Source organism: Gasterosteus aculeatus, chromosome 10 (genome assembly GCF_964276395.1).
Source record: "Gasterosteus aculeatus chromosome 10, fGasAcu3.hap1.1, whole genome shotgun sequence".
Lineage (NCBI taxonomy): Eukaryota > Metazoa > Chordata > Actinopteri > Perciformes > Gasterosteidae > Gasterosteus > Gasterosteus aculeatus.
In genome coordinates, this window is record NC_135697.1 from 4,144,664 (window position 1) to 4,167,373 (window position 22,710).

Consider the following 22,710-nt stretch of genomic DNA (forward strand, 5'->3'; position numbering starts at 1 on the left):
ACTCGCTATGTAGTTGTGAAAGTGTAAATAACAAGTCAAAAAAGCTCCGATAGCGGCCCCGTGAGGCCACACTCATGACTCGGTTCCCCAATACAAACCGTTGTCCTAATTTCAAACTACAGACCACACGGTATACAAGTCACTGTGAAAGGTGACGGTGCAGCATGCAACGCGTCGGTTAGCTTTCCCATCTACTACAACCACAAGAATACGACGTAACACGTGGAGCGGATGTCAAACATTGGTTGCATGTCGTCAAAGCTGGAATCGACAGGCGGACGAAGGAAAGAGCACAGATTTTATCGCCATTCAAGCAGACGAGACGACTCATTATTATTTGATATGCTATAAATACATATATATATATATATATATATATATATATATAGCAAATACAAAATTAGCTCAAGATGCCATGTCATGGACAAATGTGTTTTTACATGAGAAGAATTTCTGACCTGATCTGAGCATTCTGAACAGAAAACCCATAAAGAGTCATCGAAAATAATAAAATATAAGAAGTAGAAAAAGGTGTGGTAGAATTGTACAAATTGAATTTGGTCCATTGTTTGTGGCAGAACAGTGTTTCTGTTGCCTCTGTGTCAGACAGTTTATTTACTGATAAGAGCACAGACAACTGGCACTGCTCTTTGTCCTCCTTTTAGTCTCCGTGTTCTTGTGAGTGACACCAAGAGATAAGTGGGAGATCAACACTGATGTTCACCTCTAAGTGAGACATTGAGAAAGGGTCACAACAGTGTTGAATGGTGCTTGCTCTTCTTTTCCCTCCAGATACCGATACCTGAACTTGAGGGGTGATACGGAGCACCCATCTGATACCAGCGTGTTAAAAGCCACTGTATTCCCCTCTGAACCTGCAGGCCATCTATTCTATTCAAGTTTCTCAACAAAAACTTCATTTGACAAGATCGCATTTGAACATGACGTGATAATGTCATAATTGAACAGATACTAATTTTTACTTTATTGTAATAGAGCTTGAACACATCATTCAGCTCCGTTTAGTCTTGAAGGTCCGCTGCTAACGACTAACCTCAACTAGCTCTCCTTCCAAATTAACTAACCTGAGAGACAAATCGATCTTTTCAGGCTCACCCAACATACAGGTTATGTTGCTGATTATAAATGTGTTGCCATGCTCCCAGATGGGCCAGATCAGCTTTTCCCACAGTGCCCCCCTGAGCCCCTATCCCATCGCCCCGTGGATCCTCGTCGGCTTTATGGTTTTTACCATAAACCACAGACTTTATGGTTTTCCCTGACCCCGACATATCAGACCGCACAGGTCACCACCGGCATCACCGGACCACCAACCACGAGGGGCTGACCAACCAAGACAGGCTGAGTGGAGGCAGTTCCTTTAGAAGGCTTCCCTCAGAACCTCACTGCTTCTCCCCAAACCAGGCGGGTCATGCAGAAGGTTAATTACCATCCATCACAACATTGTCTTGTATTGGCAAGTGAGCACACGCACGCACATGTAGACAATGTCCTTGAATGAAAATGTCTCATTCACATTTTAGGATAATTATTCAGATAAAGAGAAGAAACCGCACACTAATGTCCTTCGCTAACACCCAGTTAATTGTCACGAGAAGCTTTGTGCACGTAGAGCATCTCCTCTGCAATCTCCCAAACAGGCCTGTGATGCCGTGTCTTTGAACCGTCCTCTGAAGCATGTGACCTCTCACCTGGTGGGAACCAGTTCATTAAACTCTGTCCCGACTGACAAGATGTAATTGTGCTTTCCTTTGCTGGCACCCATTAAAGGCTGAATTGTCACTATACAGCCTACAGGTGTGGTCAAAGTACAAGCAAAAGCAGATTTGCAAGTGTGGCAACTGCTTACAGAATCAAGGAAAATACAGTTGGTGAATCAGGAAGGACATCCGCCATATCGAAAACAAAAATAGACCACTTAAACTAAAAATGTGCACCTGTTTGTCATAAACACAGTGTGGCGTTCATGTCTCATCACAGCCCTGTATTATCGTTCGCCTTTTATTGACCGTAACAAGGGGCCTGGCAGATTACAGACAACATTCTCTTCCATGCCTGTTTTCATTTAGGAACCAACAAAACATTAAAGAAATCTAATGTCCCATTGTAGATAGGAGTGATTTTACAGGCAGAAACAGACACTTTTTAAAAGGGAATGCTGGGAGATCTGCTGCTGCACGCCAACGCCTCACCTGAGTGCCCCGTGTTGCTTTTGGAGCGGCGGGAAGCAAAAGACCTCTTGTGTTTGTGCCGCAGAGGATGTCTGTGTTAAGTGGAGGAGCTCGAGCCGCTTAACGTCTCTACAGCCTTCTAGAGGCGTCCGCCTCGTGGCTGCTTCCCAGGGAGGACCTGAGAAAAGGAAAAGGTCTGTACTAGCTCGCTAATCGGACAGGCCGCTGTTTTGTTATGATGAATTCATTCAGCCTGACATCTCATGCCTCTCAAAGTCTTTCTTTGGAGTGTTTATTAGTTTATCTTAAGTCACATGGATTACATTTCTTGTTTGCTAGATGTTTGATTGGGGAGGGGGGGGGGGGGTCGCAATCAAAAGCAAAGTAACGTTGATTGAAAAGTAACTTGGATCTTTTTTAGCAAACTTTACTCAAGCCGGACTCACTTGTTGGAGACTATTTTTAGAGGCAGATTAGCGAGTATTTCCAGCAGCAGGGCGCTGTGTGTGGGATTGACTCAAAATAAACGACTTTGGTGATTGTCCATTGTATTAAAAAGGAACATGTCTCCCAGTGCAGCAATGTGGCTCATTGGGGAGTTTTTGGACAACAATGGAGCCCTATGGAGCAGATACATGAGCTACATCAGGCTTCAGCAGCACGGGCGACACTTGGTTGGATGGAACAAATCATTGAATGCTTTGGACTCTTCACAGGATTTATTGAAAATACGACGACACAGGATACCACCAGACAACCAGACCACCAATAATCGCCACCACAATGAGGGAAAAAAAAACGCCGTTAAGAAAACAATGTTTCTATTTCCTGCCATTTCCAAACTGGAAAGATCCGGGTCACGCTGCACAGGACCCAAGTTGCACCAGACTTCTCAGACTCAAACCTATTGTGCTGAATGCTTGTTGGTCAGTGAACCTGAGAGGAGAATGTCCTCCTGAAAGGCCAGAGGAAGACACGAGTTGGGGACAAAAGGCTGAAAGGAAGAGATGAATGATGCGTAGAAGGAAGGACAGAGTGGCGACGTGTGGTAAAGTAGACGCGTGGGCTCAGAGCAGAGCTACAGCATCTTAGTACGGCGTTACACAGACATATTACCACTTATAAGGGAATTTAAAGTGTGCTTGGTATGAGTCTATCACCTGAACTACCGTGAGGTGAGAAAGCACTAGTGTGACACCATTATTTACCATGTTGATGTTATCACCATTGCTTACGATAAAGCAGAGTGGGATCCCACCTGATGCTGAGATACTCGGATTCCTCAGTACTCACCGTAATCGTAGCAAAAGGCAAATAGGGGCAATAGAGAGGAGACACAGATAGCATCCGATGTGGCAGTTATCTTGATTTCTGTCTATCCTAACACGCCCACAGAAAACACTGTTAAAATAAACATGCGCAACAGTGATTCCAACTAATCCAAATGATTCACTTCTTCTTCATTTGATGTGGTGGAGAGATGCTGATGCCGGGGAACCTGCAGCTCGATTGCTAATCCTAAAAAAAAACAAAAAAACTTCAAACGCTATGCCTTAATGGAGAACTTCAACATTTAGGGATCACCTTCATCTACATTTTTGCTGAGAGCTGGAAGACATGAAGGCCACCTGTTTGATGATCATGTATCTACAGAAATTGTAGATGGCCTACAGAGTTATATGGAACTTACCAGGAACTAAATTGATATGTGCATTCCGTCCTATTTCGTAATGAGACAAATATTTCCCGCGTGACAAATTAAGTTCAGCCTCATCTTAAAAATAAATTCATTCTACACTGTATCCTTTCATATCAAAGTGCTGAGAGAAACCTCTGCTGATTGTGCGAGTTTAGATGGTTGTAGAGAAAATAGCACGTTGTCCTTGGTTCCCCATAATTGCGCTGTAACAATTATCAAGCGAATAACATGCGGTTGCATTAAAAATTGATGCCTGGAGACACATTGTTTTCACACGCCAGCATGGTGACGTCTGTGTTGTTATTGGTGTCAGCAAATCCCTGTTAACACCTGCTGAGAGACTTAATATCTCCTCATGCAGATCATCACCAACTGCGTTATCCACATTCTTCATCTTGGCCTGATGCTGGTGTCACCGGCGGCCCCCCCTCAGGTAAAGTCTGGCAAACTGCTGGTGACACCGCCTGTTTGTAGAAGGAGCCTAACCCTCTCTCCTAATTCCTGACCCGTCCCTCAGAGCCCAGGAAACAACGCAGAGGATCAAAGCTGGACCTCCGAGGTCACAGAGTTCAGGCCCCTGGAGGTCCGAGTAGATCCTTTAAAGACCCGGCGGAAACAACGGCCGCACAAACCAATGCAATAAACTTGAGATTTCTGGCTCCGCAGCGTGAGACGTGTAGCGGGACCGCCAACGGTATGCACGGCGTCTTCTCTGGACAATGAGGCCGTCCAGTCTACGGCGATACGGGGAAACAAGCGCTTCTCTCCGGTGTCACGCTAATCCCACGGCCACAGGCCCGCAGCGCCCCGCCTGACAGATACACGCCTCTTAACTGCTCCATTAGCTCGCCGCCACAGGCGTCGGCAGACAGCTTCGCACTGGGCTAATCCTGCTGGGATGAGGGGGGGGAAGAGGGGCGCGGGGGGAAAGGAGTTAAAAAGGCACCAGCGATGTCCAAAGGGACGGGGGATGACAAAAACATCATCATTAAGTACATTACAGATTAAAAATGATATATCTTTTTTTAAGAGCATTGAAATCAACGCTCGATATTAACAGAACATAATGAGATTGATATGAAAGACTTCTGCTCATGAGTCAAACTAATCACACATCAAACTGAGGCTACGATAAGTTATCATTATGGAGACAAAAACAAAGCCGTGATAATGTGTGAAAGTTGTAGACTTGGATAAGAGGCGGAGTTGAGAACATTAGACGTGACTAAAGGCTTAACTGTTCCGATCCGTCCATTTCGATCCAGATGAAATCTTTGGTTGGAAAATACGGGGGGGAAAGAAAGACAAGGGTGGTCCTGGCTGTGGCCTGATACCCTATAATCTCACACGATAATCTCACATGAAGAGAGCAGAATTTGTTTTCATGCGTCTCCCACAGTGTGACACACGATGAACTAGCACGAGTGTTTTTACTGCACATCAGATGCCACAGCCTCAGTTTTGCAGCGAAGCCCTTGAATAATAAAGCAATGCACGGGACATCTGCACGCACGCAGGAGCGTCACTGGTGACAGCGCTAGAAATAAATCAGTACGGCCAGCTTTCCGTCCAGCAGACAACAGTGTGCTTTGAGTAAATGTACCAGTGCTGATCCAAAAGACGTGTTGGCAGAACAAGAGGAGAGTTACGAGGGGGAGAGAGAGCGGTGCCATTAAACAACAGGGGCGCTAGTGCCTGGCCAACCGACTGGAAGGTGAAGGGTAGGGAAACCCGCGGGGTCTGTCCAGTGGCACCTGCCATCATTCATTCACCGCCGCCACACTGGGAGCAGCATCTTCTTCCTCGCCACTCCGCATCCTCTTAAAGCGTCCCACTTCGGTTGCTCGCTGGCGTGACAGCTGACGGACCGCCCTGCAGCTCCGCACACTTTCCATCAGATGCAGTGTTGTGGTCGAGTGAAATCAGTTGGAAAAAGTTGGGTGGCGCTTCTCGCGTGACATTTTTATTTTTGTAAGCTTCACATCAGGCGTTATGATTATTTTACACTTCGGTTTCAGGCCACCATCTCCCCCGCCTCCCAAAAAAAGAGCCTGTGGAACATTTTCCCCGTGGCAGGTGAACGTGATCTCAGGACTCCCAGGTGGCGCCTGGAGAGTCGAACATAAGACAAGAGTTGCACGAGTCATCCTGAGCTTTAGAGTCTCGCACGCAGGTACCGTGCGGCCCGAGAGCGATGCGACTGCACAAGTCGCACGGAGGCTCGCGTGACGCCGGCGAGCCCCGCGGACCCCCCAGGGAACATTACGAGTACAGTAAGTGTTCTCGCGGACACCGGCTGTGGATTTGGGGAAAAATAAATTCCTCAGATTGATGTTCTGCGTGCTGCGCAGTGACCCCTCGGTTCACACAGCCGGCATTCCTGAGTCGCTGGAGGAAGGAATGTTAATTTCTTTCCAGCTTCGCTAATGCAACAAGCGCCTTTGTGCTGCACACATTCCCCTGACACGAGGAGCAGATTTGGCGTTGCGACAGCGGACGTTCAGAGCCACGGGCGATTTCTCTTTTTTGGCGAGAGGCAGGTTGGTACACTGTCGATACTGCCGAAACAAAAAAAAAAAAAGATTAGATCGAATGAAGCGTCCCACAGAACTCCCTCAATCAGCGCCTTTGTTACAAATCAAACAAAATGAGGAGGAAGGTGGCGAAAAAAAAGAAGAAAAAGGTCTCGCGTGTGAGTCCAAAGACTAAGCTCTACTAAATTCACCCAGGGATGCAGTCGCCTTTATTAGAAAAAATAACCTTCCACAGGCAGAAATCAAATCAAACTCTGGATTTTTTCCGTATCACAAAGGAAACAAGTCTGATTCCCACCTGCAGGTCGCACTCTGCCTCTCGCAGGACGGCACAGGATCACCTCGCGTACGAAGGCTGGAAGGATGAAACCGGAGGCACAACCGTAATAATATGAGCTGTGCTTAAAGTGTCAACATACCTGTCCTCATGTAGCACATGACGTGAACTTCATTAAAAAGGTAAAGACAGCAGAATTCACTTTTTACCTTTTCTTTACAGGGAGTACGTTCAAAAGGCAGCTGGGGATGGATGATTGAGCTAAAAGGGATTTCATATGAAGCTCCATCTCACCGCAGGTCACAAAGGCCATTCCTCACAATGCATGGTCACAGATCCGGGACATTTATTATAATATTCAGATATTCAAGCGATTCATTACAGGAATGTGAATATTCACTCGCACATCCAGATACGCTTTAATGCCGCTCTCAAATGATAGTGTAATAAAAACTCAATGTAACAAACATGTATTAGAAGATGCAGGAAACCGTACTAGTTGTTGACATACGTCCCTGATCAGGGCTATTGATTATTCAGTGGTTACACATATGGTAATTTAGCCAGTAAAGCGACGTATGACCAGCCCCGTTCACAGGAGGCCTTTTTTTTTTTATTTTCAGGCACGTCGGTCTTGTGTCTTCACGCTGATCACAGGACATTTCTGAGCAGTCAGATCACTGTTTGTTTAGGGTTGAAACGTCTGTGTGTAGCTGCAGGAGGTCTGCGCTCGGTGTCGGGGCGAGACGAGAGCGCGCCCACCTGGAAGTACTTCTGCGGGGTCAAAGGTCGTGCTATTGAACCTATTGAGTGCCAAAATCTGTGTGTAAACAAAAAACACTGAGCGTAATGATGGTTTCACAGGAACAAAAAAGGAAAATGTCGCCTTTCTTTGTCACATTTACTCTTTCGGACTGAAAAGGTTGCAATTTTTAACAACTTTAATCCATTCTACCTGTTGACATTTTCAGATATGGAAAAGGTTGTATATTGTGTTTTAATACCAAATTGTATAGTTCACTTATGAATATAGTCGAAGGCCATCCAGATTTGAATCTAATAATAACAACAATAATGTTTGAGTCGCAGTCTCCAGTTAAAATATTTCAAACTTAGCTGCAGCATTATGAAATAAATGGGTAAATGTAAAAATGGGTAAAAAGAAAGTCTTAATTATAGCAGCACACATGTTCAGCATTAATCAGCATGCTCACTGAAGAGCTGATCTAGCTGATGACTGATAATCAACACAATAGTCGTTTTGTTTAATTGCTTAGGTTTTATGCAAAATCAAAAACCAAAATCTAAAAAATTACGGTTTCATCTTCATACATAAAAATCGTTTCTGGCTTTCTCAGTCTCAGAAAATTTGTGAATCTTTTTCTTTAAGGTTGTTATTGAGGCAAAGAATTTGCCCTTTTAACGCGATTATCATGTTAGCTTTGCAGCGAAAAGTGTCGGGTTTTGGTTTGTTTTTCAAAATACGTTTCTGTGCGTGGACAGCACACATGGAATCGGATCCCTTCAATTTGGATGTGCAGTGCAGCATTTCTCACAGCAGCACGGTGCCTGTTGCCTTTAACAGCATCAGACTCGATTCCGAGAAACCTGCCGTTTGAGTCCTGACAGACCAAATATGAAGTTTGACTGATGGTTTACTTGAATTGAAACAATCAATGTAATCAATCACAGGCGAACCCATGATCTTCTGTCTTCGCTTTGACCTTGATGCCGCCAAGTTCTTCCACACAATAATAGGAAGCATTAAAAAGTGCGAATATCTGGAGAGGCATCTCCACAGAGGTCGTTTGTCATGCGGGCAGGAGCAAAGAGGCTGACATCTACAGGAAGGCATCTGCAGGGGAGGTTCCCTCGCATGAGCAGAGAAGAATAGGTGTCACTTTGTTTGGTCGCTCGGTTGTCAGGGTGTGGAGGATGCCAGCTAACCGCAGGCAGGACAAAGTTCCCGACTAACACACAACACCGGACACCGATGCCAACTGGGCCCGAACAATACGATGCCGGAGGGAGTGCAGGAAGACGTCTCCAACGAGAGACCGCATCAACAGCAGCAGGACCACATTTCCCGCAGATCAAGACTCTTATCGTCTGTTGGGGGCGATAAGATAAGTTCCAAGAATCCATCCTCTGTGTTTTTCCCAAACAAGAAAGGGCAGATAAATCTCCAGGACCTGTGTTAAGTTTATGGAACGAGAAAAGGGTCACAACGTTTCTTTTTCCGTGTACCAAAGTCACGAAGACGCAAGCAGCCGTTTGACCAATGAGAGCATGAGTCCAGATCCGAACCAAGGTCACAGAACCATCTCGACGGGTATTTAGTCTATTCAGGGACTGCTCTTCAAAACATCCACGGCAGGAGGGTGGAGTAGAGTAAAGGGGGTGGGGGGGGTGTTCTTGGTCTTTGTGCGTTTTGCTTATTGAGGCATGCCAGACATTCCCCTCCACTGGATGTGTGTTTGTGTGCATGCTCTGACCTGAGCACGGACGTCTACACAACATGCGAGTTCACCTCTGCTTTTCGAGCTTGTTAAGCACTTTGGTCAACTGAGGTTGTTTTTAAATGTGCTATATAAATAAAATTGAACTTGAACTTGAACTTGAACCTCCGCCAAATTCCAAACACTTGTAGCGACCACGAGCCAAAACAACGGGATGATTTCCTGTTTTGTTCTCGGCCCTTTTGAAAGGAGAGACTCCCACCTTTCCACCCCTCACCTACAGGCCCCCCCCTCACAATCAGACACACAGAGCCTTCAGTTCATAAGAAAGGGATGGAAAGTCTGCAGAGGAAAGCTGAAAAGCCTTTCAAGTCTCAATCAGTAAGAAGTTTTCCATTTTAAACGGTTTCTCTGCGAGTTTGTCGGTGACAAAAGGCTCCGTAACATCTGAACTACCGGCTCCAAGACACGCCGCTGGGCTTCCTGCTGTGGGCTCCGGACTTTCCTCAGTGGTGCTGACGCTACTGAAGACAGAAGGTACAACGCTGCTAATGGGAATAATGCTTTGGCTTTGGGGTTGTGTTTAGGACACAGAATGCTTAGCTGGCCATGATGGTCCCCCACTGCCTTTGGGGGAGAGGTGCCTTATGCCGTGCTTTATTTTTCTTGACAAAAACACTTCCACAGTTCTCTTCCTTTTGATTTACCAGAACGTTAAAAAGGGCGGTGATGTTGCTCGGGGAAGAACGCAGCTTCGATTAATAACAGGCATCAGCCAAACATCCCACCTTCAGGTTATAATCTACGGTTCAGACCGCCCTGTAATTTAGCATACCATAATTTATGCAAATTATTTTTAAAAAGTAATTTTAGTTCGACAGATGGCTGCATGTACATTTGCCAGCAAATGATCGGCCAGTCTGCTTTTGTTTACGTTTTTCCACAAACTACCATGAATTTAACAACACAATGTTTGCAAAGTGTGGCGACAACAAGAAACGGGGGCGCGGCTTAAACAACTGGTACCAAATGTAGACAGTCAACTACAAAACAATCACTACAAGTCACGCGTTGAGACGCCCGTCACAGCCTGTTCAACTTTTCCTGTTTAACTTGTGCTTTTATGATGCCGGCTTACGTAAGACGCCGTTAAGTCATTTAATCTAATTAATTAAGACCTGAAAACAGACAGCTGTCAAAACAAGGAGGGAAGTCCTTCGGTGTTTTTAGAAACATAAGGACGGTGACATTTTTAGAGCAACACATGCTGTAAATAAACAGGGAGAGGGGTGAGAGGAGGGGGGGGCTCTTTTATTGCAACAGTTGATTGTTCTCAGAGCCAAAACAACGCACGCTCAAGCCACTGTCGACTGGCATTGTGATAACAAACAATCCGTAGTTTCTGCTTTCATACAATCCAAATTGTCGGTCGGTTTAAAAAAAAAAAAAAAAACGGCGGGTGCTCGGGCCTCGACCCGATTTGGGCGCGAGCACCTGCCTGCGCGCCGGGATCGCAATAACAGGAACCTCGGAGTGGCTCCTGCAGCGCTGCAGATAAGGGCCACGCGAGCCGCGGAGGGACAGAAGAAGTCCCAGCAGTGAATAGCGGGTAATACTCAGCCCCTCCAGACAATATGCTGGGAGGACGCCGCCAAGATGCTGACAAATCAACACGCCGGCCTCTACGGCCGCGCTGCGTGCATCCTGGAATTACTGCTTGTTCTTTTAAAAGACAATGCCAGGGCTGAAGATTACAGGGAGGATTTGTCTCCCTAAGTGACATGTTCTCCCCCTGTATGCCCTTCAGACTGCTCCGGCCTCCTGGAAAATGTGACGCCAATTCAGGAATGCTGCTCGCTGCGAATGCGAACCCCCGCACAAGCCCTGCAGGAAGTCGTAGTAAAAAAGAAAAAGTGATGTGATGGAAGCCGATTGCTTTCTCGGGGTAAGAATGTTATGTAAATACTAACCAGTATCTCAAAAACAAACTCTCTTATCACCTTTTATCATCAGCGAGCTGAGAAGGCGCGAGGAAGGGAGTGTTATGCAATTCAAATTTCCCCAGTGAAACGAGGTCAGGCGTTGCAGTTATTGATTCTCTTGTTTTCAGAGTTACATGCTGTGGCCGAGCTCCGGCTCACAAACTGCAGAGGTGCATGTAGACGACACACGCCGTGATTACAGAAGCAAAAAGGAACCGGTTCTTTTGAAGGATGTACTTGTCATAAACAAGCCTGCGGTCCGCACCGACTTGCGTTGGAAGGCCTTGCCGTCATCTGCCGCTTCAGATTAATCTTTTGGAATACAGATACGGCCTCTGGCACACAAAGACTTTTCTCGCTGCATAAAAACATCACAACTGGGGGCGAAAGACACAGCGGGTATATCTGGAAATTGCTGGAACGTGAATATAAACATCAATTAACACATCGTTACAGCAGAGTTTGGGATTTGTGGTCTGAATGCTAAAATTGTGGAGACATGCAGTGAAAATCCCTCTGAATTGAAATATGATTAACATTTAGCTGTGAACACTTAAGGAAATGTAATTGTTCCTCGGATAATGCTTGCAGACCAATTTCTACCCAGTAAGTAGCAATGTCCCAGATGTGCCCTCTCTTTATCCAGATGTCTGTTATCACATTATTTACTGTAATCTTCAGTTATAATTAATAGCAATTAATGTCAGCAAATTATTTGACCTACACGGTCACTTCTCTTTGTCATCATGCTGCTAAAGTGCAGTTTTCTCCAGTGCGATCAACACATTGTTCCCTGACTTATTGAGTACAAACTTTCACGGCTTTTAGAGAAATCCATAAACCTTTGACTGTCTCTGTGAGTGTTCAAATAGGATGGACCCTTCGGTAAGGCCGTTGGTGCCGCCGGGCCTCCCAGAACATTTTGTCTGTTCCGTCCACATTTGTTTTTGTCTTAACCATTTGAACACACGTATCCGCATTTCCCTCAGACATATTTGGTTCGAATGACCTGAATAGGTGACATTACGCAGCAAAGTGATGGCAACTTTAGTGTAACTACTTCTTGAACAGATTCCAGAGGAGATTTTTGTCCTGAAAAATGCCAGCCGGCGTGACCCAGCACGTTAACTCGGCACATCTTTATTTCAGTGTTCTATTAAAGGTTACGGAGACGTGGAATAAAAGCACAATGTGACTGACGTCTGTAATATAATAGAGAAGCCTCTATTTAAATCCTGAACAAAGCCAGTCATCAAGCTGGTGAGAATCTCTGAACTATGGACGCCCTGAGGAGGAAACGCATTCTCACCACTCCTCCCGGAGGACTTCCCAGCCACGCAAAACAAGTTAACGTCAGTTAATGTCAGCGCTCAAAGGGCTTCAAATGAAGGCCTTCAAAGAATTCAAGAAGCAAAAATGGAAAAAGTAGAAATTGGGAGAACCTAAAGTCTTGTGACACTCGCCCACAGTGGGCCTTTCCACCACTTTCCTGCTGCGCCGTTCTCACTCTGTGGCTTTTCTACCCTTCGCTGGTTATTCAGGTCCGACCGGAACACCCACACAAGTTCATCATCGACGACTCGGTGTTATTATCATCCGCAGACAAGTTCTGTCAAACGACCTTTGATCTGACTGCTACTGTATTTCTCATTTGGATTACGTGAAATGTGTTGCTATGGGGGAAAAGGTGCTTCAAAACAAAACACACCCTCCTAATGGTGAGTAACTATGGCCTCAGGTGGAGTTCAGGCCCAGCCTGAGCTCGGGAGGGAATAAACCTCAAAGTGAGAATGTAGACATCAGTTGTCTTAATGGTTTGAACATATGGAATCTTTCCACAAAAGGTTCAACTTTGACGTCAATAATTGCTCCATTTCACTGCAATATTGCACGCATGTCATCTCGTCACTTTGCTTTGCAATGTTTAGCAAATACATAAGCTCAGAGTGCAACCTTTTAATGAGGAAAAACAAAATGTGCAAATAATGCAGTTAATAATGTTGCTAGATAGCAGATAAGTATTGTATCTGCAGAAACTTAACAAAATACAACGGCCTTTTTTTGGATTATGGTATTTGGATCTTGTCAAGTAGATTTAACACAAATATCAGATTTGACAAAACCCCAATCTTAGTAACAACAGTAACACATTTGACTTTACCTTTAACTACAATGAATGTTGATCAGTATTTAGCAGTCAATGCAGTTCACCCCACTTATATTAACTTTAACTTAACGGATATGTACACATGTGGACAAAATTGTTGCTACCCGTCTGTTGGAAGAAAGAAAACCGGCAATGGTCACTGAAAAAAACAATAGTAATAATATATAAAAATATGGAAAGTTTACTAACAAAAATCAGACACTGCTTTTGAATATTTGTTCAACAGAATCATTAAAGAAATAATTATAACGATATTTGCCTGGACAAAAGTGCTGGTACCAAAACTGATTTGACCAAAGGGACAAACTAAGGTGAAATTTGCATTACAGGTGTCAGTCTGCCCATAGGGTGAAAAAAAGCAGTGACTGTGCTGCCTGGTATCATGGCGTGTACCTCACTGAACGTGGACCACAGAAAGCTAAGGAGAGAGTTCAGAAGAAAATGATAGAGCTGCATGTAAAAGGTAAAAGGCTGTAAGACCGTCTCCAAGCCGCCCGACGTTTCCAGGACTACAGTTGCACAGGACTGCTGCCAACCTCTGGATGCGGCCGAAAGAGGAAAATTGATGACAAATAATACGAATGGTAACCAAAGAGCCCTGAACTACTTCCAGAGACTAAAGGTGGACTCCAAGTTTCAGGTAGTCAGTGTCAGATCGCATCATCCGTCGCTGTTTGAGCCAAAGTGGAAGACAACCGAGGAGGAGGACACCACTGTCGAAAACAAATCATAAAAAAGCGAGATTGGCATTTCTTAAAATGCATATTGATGAGCCACAAAGCTTCTGGAAGAAGGTCCTTTGGACCAATGAGACAAAACTGGAGCTTTTTGGCAAGTCACATCAGCTTAATGTTCACAGACGCAGACGGGTCCTCCAACAGGATGATGACCCAGTCCTGAAGTGGCTCCTATGAGCCCTGAGCTAAACCTAGTGAACATCTGAACGGCGCTGCAACACGCAGTCTGGAGAAGGCCCCCTTCAAACCGGAGACAGCTGGAGCGGTTTGCTCACGAGGAGTGGGCCAAAACCTGTTGACACGTGTAGGAGTCTCATTGAGTTACAGAAATCGCTTGAATGCAGCGGAGAGTAAATATCAAGTTTAGGGTGAAATTTCGTTTTCGTCCTGCCCATTTGTCTCATGAATTCTGTTGAACCAAAATTCTAAAGCAATGTCTGGTTTTCCATAGTTAGTTTTCCATACATTTGTATTTATTATTACTTTTGACCATCTAAATGATTATTATAATCTAATTTAAAATCCATAAAGACGAAGGCCTCAACATTTGGAGAAGCCATCTTCATCGGGGTTATTACCGGAGGAGCAGCTTTTATCAGACCTCTTATTACTCCACACAGGTAGGACCACACCGCAAGTACACCTACAACGCAAGTTACTTTGTGTTTGAGGGTTGTAATTATCAAGGTCATCCTGGAATCAAGCGTCGGCAAAGTATTCTGATGTTTTTACTCAGAAGCCGAAGGTGCAGTTTCAGGTTAAATATATCAGGATCTCACCGAACATCTGCATCCAATTTCTTTTTTGTTTCTATTCAAATTCCATCCTTAATTTTGCAACCGGCTGTGGACACAAGCTGACAAAACCATTTTCCTGATGAAGATTGCGATATGACTGAAGACTCCAGCCTAAAGGCACTAAAGTGACTTTTTTAATGAGATTATTTTGTGAACTGCTGGAGCCCAAATGGAGAACTCATTCTGGATCAGATTGATTTTAGGTTCCGGACCCACTAACCAAAGCACCGGGGTTACATTTAATAAAGTCGGTCCTGGATTCCTTCGTGAGTTCTTACATGCACTTCTTAATCTGCATTAATCTCTACACACATCTGCACCTCTAATAAAAATCCATTTGGGAGCTCTGAGACAAATCGGGTCCGTGTCTGCTGCTCACATCCCTCCGTGCACGCACAGTACACGCTGCTCCATTAACAACATCGCGTGCCGGCAGTTTTCCTTTCCCCGAGTCTCACGCCATGACATCACAGGGTTTAACATATTCAGTGTTACAGAGCGGCTTGCTTGCTTGTCGGACTGACAGCCAGGGACATTAAGCAGCATTCCTCACATGCCGCCCTGCTGGTGGAAAGCAGTTAGAAGATCACAACATTTTTGTGTGAAGCCTGATGAGGGCGGAGGGGGGGGAAGAGGCTCAGAGGGGATTTGGGTGATCGCGTTAAAGCCAATGAACGGCGTGCCACGTTAAATAATATGCAACATCGAAAACCTTCATGCGTTTCCCTCTGTTTCGACATGTCAGCCTGGTGCTCAGCGCTTTGCCCTCTGGCACAGTTCCATCTCATTCCACGGCGGCTTGACTCATGTCTAATTAAAGTAAAAAGGTATGTAAAGGTAATAATACTTCTGACTGCAGTGATGCGTGCCAGAGAGGTTCCCCATTGTGAGAACACTCAAAACGATTCCTAGTAAAAAGGTAATTGGCACAATTCAATCTTTCATCTCATCCTCAACCGCTTATCCGGGGTCGGGTTGCGGGGGCAACAGCTCCAGCAGGGGACCCCAAGCTTCCCTCTCAACGGGCCACATCGACCAGCTCTGGCCCCCAAACCACCTCAACTGGCTCCTTTCTACGCGAAGTGAGTAGCGGCTCTACTCCGAGCTGCCCACCCGATCTCTAAGGGAGACGTCAGCCACCCTCCCATGAGGAGACCCATTTCAGCCGCTTTTACCTAGTTCTTTGGGTTTTGACCCATCCTTCTTAACCATGGGTGAGGGTATGAACGTAGATCGAGAGCTTTGCCTTCCTGCTCAGCCCGGTTTTTGTTACAACGGAGGGATCGCCCCCGCTGTTCCAAATCTCAGGCCAAACTCACACTCCAGCTCCCTCTTACACGTGAACAAAGAACTTGAACTCCTTCACTTGAGGTAAGGACACATGGCCTCAATTAAATACAGACTTTTTATTAACTTATTCAATTACCATTTTTTTATTTTACAATTGTGATTGTTCAATAGCTTTAACCGGACTGCAAAAGCGGTCTGTTGAAGTGCATCACATCAATCACCACAGTGCAGATTGAGAGCTTGCAACATAACACAGTTCTATCAAACGTTGACAGATAATAGTAGTCATCTCAAATCTGCATTTCTATGTTGTTATTATTTTGGTACCGGAGACAGTAGAGACGGCAAGTTGGGAAATAAAGGAACGTCAATACATTCCTGCAGCATTAAAAGGTTGTTGGTGAATGTTTGGGATCGGTCGTGTAGGGGCAGATAACAACTGGATCGCCTGAAGATCAGAGCACAACGCCGACCTCGGCGAGACGCGTGTATTCGGCACGCTATCAGATACCGCTCGTCCAAAAAGGCGTGAAAACTCCTCTGCATGACGAGAGAGGTAAGGAAAAGTGTCACGAATACCCTCATCATCGCTTGAATGTGACCGATTCGTCCACCAAATGTCAATTGTCAGCAGCGTGGCGACATAACCAAAAGAATTAACTGAAGTGAGGGAGCCGTACTAAACAGGAAAGAAAATATCTCTAAGACGTAAATGTTAATTCCTCGGATTCCTCTTTAGATTTCTGAACTAATGCACTGAGCTACCGTGTTTACAGGCAGCAGACGTAGCGTTTAGGCTGCTGGTATCTGGGCGGGTGGAGGCCTTCCTGACACATGAGGTCACGGACCGCCACCTCTGTCCGTTATCTCATCTTCATCCCATGAGGGTATGAGGGCTCGTAACATCCACCCTCTGCTTTCAAAGCTAACGTTAGGTTTCAAGATACCCGCCGGCGGAGTATGTGGGGAAACAATTTTAAAAAACAGTCATCTAAATATGATGTAAAAACAGAAATTGTTGCCAAAAAAAATGTTTAAAAAAAACCTGACCGGTCCTTAGACGTCCTTACAAAGGACTGTAGCCGGTTTGATTTGGGGGAAGTGCAGGAAGCCGAAGTGAATGCGTCCCTGCGGGGTCGCTGTATACCCAGGAGAGCCTGCTGGCTTTCCTTCTTTCTAACAAAGCAGGATGAAAGTCGGGCCAGGACCGTCGAGATGGAAGCCGACAAATGGCCACTGTTCTGCCTGCAAGAATGTCAGTGTTTCCCATTATAACAGCCCCCCCTCCCGAAAGAGTCTGGAAATAAACAAATTTGATTTTGGGTTTTTTTTCCTTCCCTCGCAGGCCAGTTACACAGACACATGCGCAAATGGGCGCACCCCCCCTCAGTCAGCCAACCAAAGCCCCCCCTGTGAAGTTGTGAACCCTGGGAACCACTGCATGTGGTTATGATGCAAACCAAGCTCTCCACAGCCTGCATCAGGGTGCTCAGGTCTAAAGGCCTCAGTGTTACTAGAACTCTAGAACTGTACTTCCTCCTCTCATGGTTTCCATCTAAGCAACACAACAAATATGTTCTTGGAAGTTCATCTAACAGGCAAACACTAGGCAAATGTTCAATGCAAAGTCCATAGAAACACAAGTGTTGTGAACCGTTTATAATAAATACATATAAATACATTTATACAGCAAATTAAGATTGAATAGCAGCTACAGCCACTATAAGTGCTGATTTACATTCACAAAGACATCAGGCAGAGGTGCCCTACTTTAAGTGACAACTTGCTAACTGATGCCAACATGATCCAACGCTCTTTTACTCCACAACTATCCAAGCATGACATGCGCCAGCTGAGCACCGTGTTTTTCGAGTGGCCATGGCAACGCGGAATGACTGATTGAGCCGCGCGGGCAGGAAGTGCGGCGAGGACAACAGGATGTGCCCTGGCTCCGCCGTCGAGGGTCGAAGAATTCAAGGAAGTTATTGTACTTTGTGGAATGGGTTTAGGAATGCAAGATGTCTGCCGTTTTTTGGGGGCCTTTTGAGGTCGGCGTCGTATGACATGCTGCAGGTCGACAGGCTTTGATGATAGCGTGGCCCCCGTGTGATACATGTGCATCAGCGTGCTGGTCACCCACCTTGCCTCTCCCATGCAGGTCTCACAGGCAGCGAGTCGGCCGGTGTGCTCGAGATGTTTGCGAGGTGGATGGGAAGCTTGTCACCTGAAAATGAAAAAGAGCAGATGACAAATGTGGACCTTAGAACCTCACTGGAAGGTGGTTATCAGCAAACTGTGAGGTGGTGGATGCAGAGCTTCAAGATAAAATAAACAACAATGTGAAAGCAGGAACCTCAATGTTCCCCTGAAGCCGCTTGAGCTTTGGCCTGAACGAGGTTTCCCTATATACTCCATATGCGCAAAAGAAACATTTCCCTAATGCACTAATTTCCCAAAACAAATGCAGGAAAGAGGCAGCACTTGAGTGCAATGGAAGGGAAAATAAACACTGCATATCTTCAGCTTCACCTTAATCTACTGAAGCTTTGTTGAGGCAAATGTTCCAACCAGGAACTGAACTATTGCATCAAATGGGATAAAGGACTGTATTGGGAAATTGATCAAATTATATATATATATATATATATATCCAGTATGCGCACAATATTTTCCCACATCTGCATATGAACACATTTAGGGAATTTACTGTGGTGGTAAACTTTGAAGTGAGAAAGTTTGACACAAACGTCTGTTACGCTGCTCAAGATTTTACGTGTTTTCTCGTAGTAAATGATGCATCATTGGCTTTTATGCAACCATTATTTCTTTAATAGCCCGTGTTGATGCAGATCCCGACCAATCACCCTCAACTCAGCAATATAAATAAACTTAACAACATGAAGGCCGACTTATCTTTCACCATATTGCAGGTGGCAATCTTGACTTGATTGGTGGACGTGTTCATAACTACCGCCGCTCTGCACTGCAAACTGAATCAGTCATTGAATCTGCTCCCTGCACTAAATCCCTTTCTGGGAGAAGACCTTTACCAAAGCGGAGCTCTTAATCCCGGCTCTCCTCTCCAGCCTGTGGCGTCTCTTTCCACTTTTCCTGCAGACGGATGATGTATCCGGTAGCCTGACAGTCTTAACTCGCCCGGCGGTTTTGATCCTGTGTTAGCGACACCAACCCCTAATTGTCCGTCCGTCCCGCAGACCGTGCTGTGGACGTTTCTGTTGTGACAGCCCCTCTCCCAGACGCGTGGATGGAGCTGTCCTCCCACGGGTCACAGGTCAGCGAGGTCATGGGTTAACACCACAGGCTGCTCTCTGACAACAAACAAGTAGTCCCAAACCCCCAAAGCAGGGGCTCAAAGGCTTCACTTTCTGGTCCTGTATTCGCACCCCGAACACGCAGCAAACCGCGTCGACCGTCGATGTCTCTTCTGAGGCCGCCTTGTGGAGTCCATGTACGCCTCGTCGTTCAGGAGAGAAATCTCCCCTCCGTGTTGCCATCTACTCTATTGCATCCGCTCGATCTGCACACCGTAAACAGCAAGCAATGGGGTGAAGCCGACGGTGGCTAGTGGGGATGTGGGGGGGGGGATCAAATGTTTGCTCAGTGCTGAAAGCTACGTTCTGCCTGTGGGATCAGGGTGTCTGTTTGTGTGCCTGAAGGTGTAGTAGCTGTATGTCGTCCCCCGCTGATGATGTGTTCTTCAATGGAAAGGTTAACAGGTTTGACCCCGCACCCCCCCACCCATCCACGGTTGGCCAACACATAAACATACAAGACGCCGGGAGGGAAGACATGCAGTAACTTCAACTGATACAAAAATAAATATTGGATACAAAAGGAAATGCTGGATAAAAAAGGATAGAAGTTAATAGAACGGTTGATCTATAATGAATTCTTAGAACAGCTAACAGATGAAAAAACAATGCAGTCAAACATTCCACCACATTCACATGCCAGTGATACTGATGATTTTAATGGGTAGACCCTCCATTATTTGATTAACTGGTTTGTTCAGAAGTGACAATGCGAATTAAAAATAACACACAGAACCAACAGTAACATGAATATATATATATATATATATATATATATATATATATATATATATTCAAGTATTTGGATTAATGACGAAGAAAATAAGCCATTTGGTTAGAGTAGGAAAGGGAGATGTTTTAGCATTATTTCCAAAGAATAACTTAATATGAAAATGAATCAATTTATAAATTAATTGTTTGAGCTATATGAAGGACCACCCTTTGACAACATGTTTTATCTGGCTTTGTGTGAACTTCTAAAACAGTAAATATGAAGTGCAAATAAACATGACGAGAATAGGGATACGTTTTTGGGACCCTGACTTCCCCCTAAAGGCCCCTGGATCTTCAGTAACATCCCAGTCACACTGGTCAATCGCTTCACAGGATTTGTGGGAATTTATTTGGCCTCTACTATTGGTTTATTTCTGACCCAAACTGTAGCACACGGTCTATACAGGGTGGGAGCTAACTAATCTGTCACCCAAGGATTTAACACCAGTCAGAGTAGAGAAGCAAAGGATCGCTGCAGGGGAGAAACACCCGAATCACGTGCATCGACTGCCCTCTAGCGGGGAGTCCGGTCGGACATCAGACAGATGGTCCACATTTAGTTATATAAAGCCTTTTAAGTACATTCTAGATGCCCTTATGCAACTGTTAATAATAATAATAATAAAAATAATAATACAAATAATAATAATAATAATAATAACAGCAATATCCCTCAATAGCAAGCATCAATAGCAAGGTGGAGCACGATACGGTGAATCAGCTAAGCTAGCGGCAGTTAGCATAAGCAGCTCACAGCTGTGTTACCTGTGCTCTCTCCTCGGGGGGCGACAGGTGGGCTCGGACGAACAATTATTTCAATCACGTTTTCAAACTCTTCCGCTTTGGCTGTTCTATTTGTAGTCCTGCTTGTTTGTTTGTTTGTTTGTTCATGTGTTTGTCAGTTAGCACGCTGTTTAAGGAAGACTAAAGCTAAATGCTCGCGCTAAGGTAATTAACCTCTGACCGCGCGGTCACGGCCGCGGGAACGCGCCTCCTCTGGACTCCGCTTCCTTATAATATTCCCTCATCAACGAGGTTTCGTGACGTGAAAAGTTATATATTTCTATATCCTTCATGTTTTTGAACGTTCTAAGTAAATATAAATCATGATCAATGTATCCTCATTATTATTTTAAACCTACCACACGAATGGTATCATGGTATCATGGTAATCACATAGTCGAGTTGTCCACTAGAGCGCAGTATTACTGCATGTATGTGCGTTAATATTCGGCCATAAAGACTACAAGCAGTTATAATTCTTTCAAACAGACTTAAATCATTCATAAATGTGTGTTGCCTACTTGGGATCTCAGTTTTGAAAATGTATACTTTGTTTATATGTTGATGTTTATACCTTATAAAGTCTGTACGGTCCATCAAAAGTAACAACGGATTGGAGGAGAGGAGTCACCAACCCTGGAACAGTGATGATCGGTGATCGGTGTATCAGGGACATCCATCAAATCATCACTGTGTAATCCCACGGTGGCGTGCGTCGTCTTTCCCCTCTGCGTCGCATCTTTAAGATTGAGATTAGAGGGCCGGGCGAGTCAGAGAGACGCATCATCAGGTGAACCAGTCTGACTGCGGCAGCCACAGCTGAGATTATTGTTTGCCGTCCCTGGCCTCAATATGGTCTGTTCCCTCCCTCTCGTTCCCCTTTTCCCCGTCATCTCTCACCTCTCTCCCTCCCTCTACTGAGAGAGACACGCAGCATTAGAAAGGAAGCAAAAAACACAGAAAAATGCTTATGGTATTTAGTTATGTCTGCAGCACACGCATCTCCCCTCTCAGGATCAGTAAAGCCTCATCTTATTGTATATCTAATATATATATCAAAACAAAGCAGCAGTTTCCATGTGCTGACGTTTCTGTAGTTGTAGACAGAAATATAGCATTGATATCTATGAAGTAAGACGTGTACAGTATATGCATGTATACATGTCCGAACTGGAGGATATGCATACATCAAACATGTCAAAAGCTGGCTGATTATTCTAAACTGAAGAAATATAATTTATAATTTGTAGACGTTTCAGTTTTACAGGGACATCGATACTACATATGTGACTTCATAAACCGTCCAATTGAATGCAAATGAAGTGAATCTGCAGCTATTCAGAACGACAGAATCTATTATTACACCTTGGAAACACAAACATGAATCAGCAGCTCCTTCTTTCATTTCAGTGCATTCATGCTGCTGTGTTAAATCATTTTTTTCTAAGAAGTGAAATAAGATCTGTGGGTGTGTGATAAACAGCCAAGACGGGTCCACTGCGCTTTTGATGTGCAGAAGTGTCAGTGATGAGCTGTCAGGCCTCATTTATAAGCCCTGGTTAAAAAAAAAAAAAGCAAGCAGGAAACAATTAGTTTTATCGACAGCACCGGTCACCTTCTTTTACTGACGAATGTGGGACACGACGATACAAATCGCAATTACATAATGCAACAAGGTCAAAAAACA

The 22,710-nt window shown here is 44.9% G+C and overlaps 2 long non-coding RNA genes across 2 annotated transcripts in view; one reads left to right on the forward strand and one right to left on the reverse strand.

Moving 5' to 3' along the window:
- Positions 1-21,229, reverse strand: part of LOC120826063 (uncharacterized) — a 61,491-nt gene extending 40,262 nt beyond the window's left edge. Inside the window, exons 1-2 of the long non-coding RNA XR_005713206.2 lie at positions 21,006-21,229; positions 18,275-18,358 (exon numbers count right to left, since the gene is read on the reverse strand). This is a non-coding gene — a long non-coding RNA (uncharacterized LOC120826063). The remainder of the gene's footprint in view (positions 1-18,274; positions 18,359-21,005) is intronic.
- LOC120826064 (uncharacterized) lies at positions 9,462-12,337 on the forward strand. The gene is made up of 3 exons (XR_005713207.2): positions 9,462-9,698; positions 10,969-11,106; positions 11,272-12,337. It is a non-coding gene; the product is annotated as an uncharacterized LOC120826064 (long non-coding RNA).
- Positions 21,230-22,710: the final 1,481 nt, after the last annotated feature.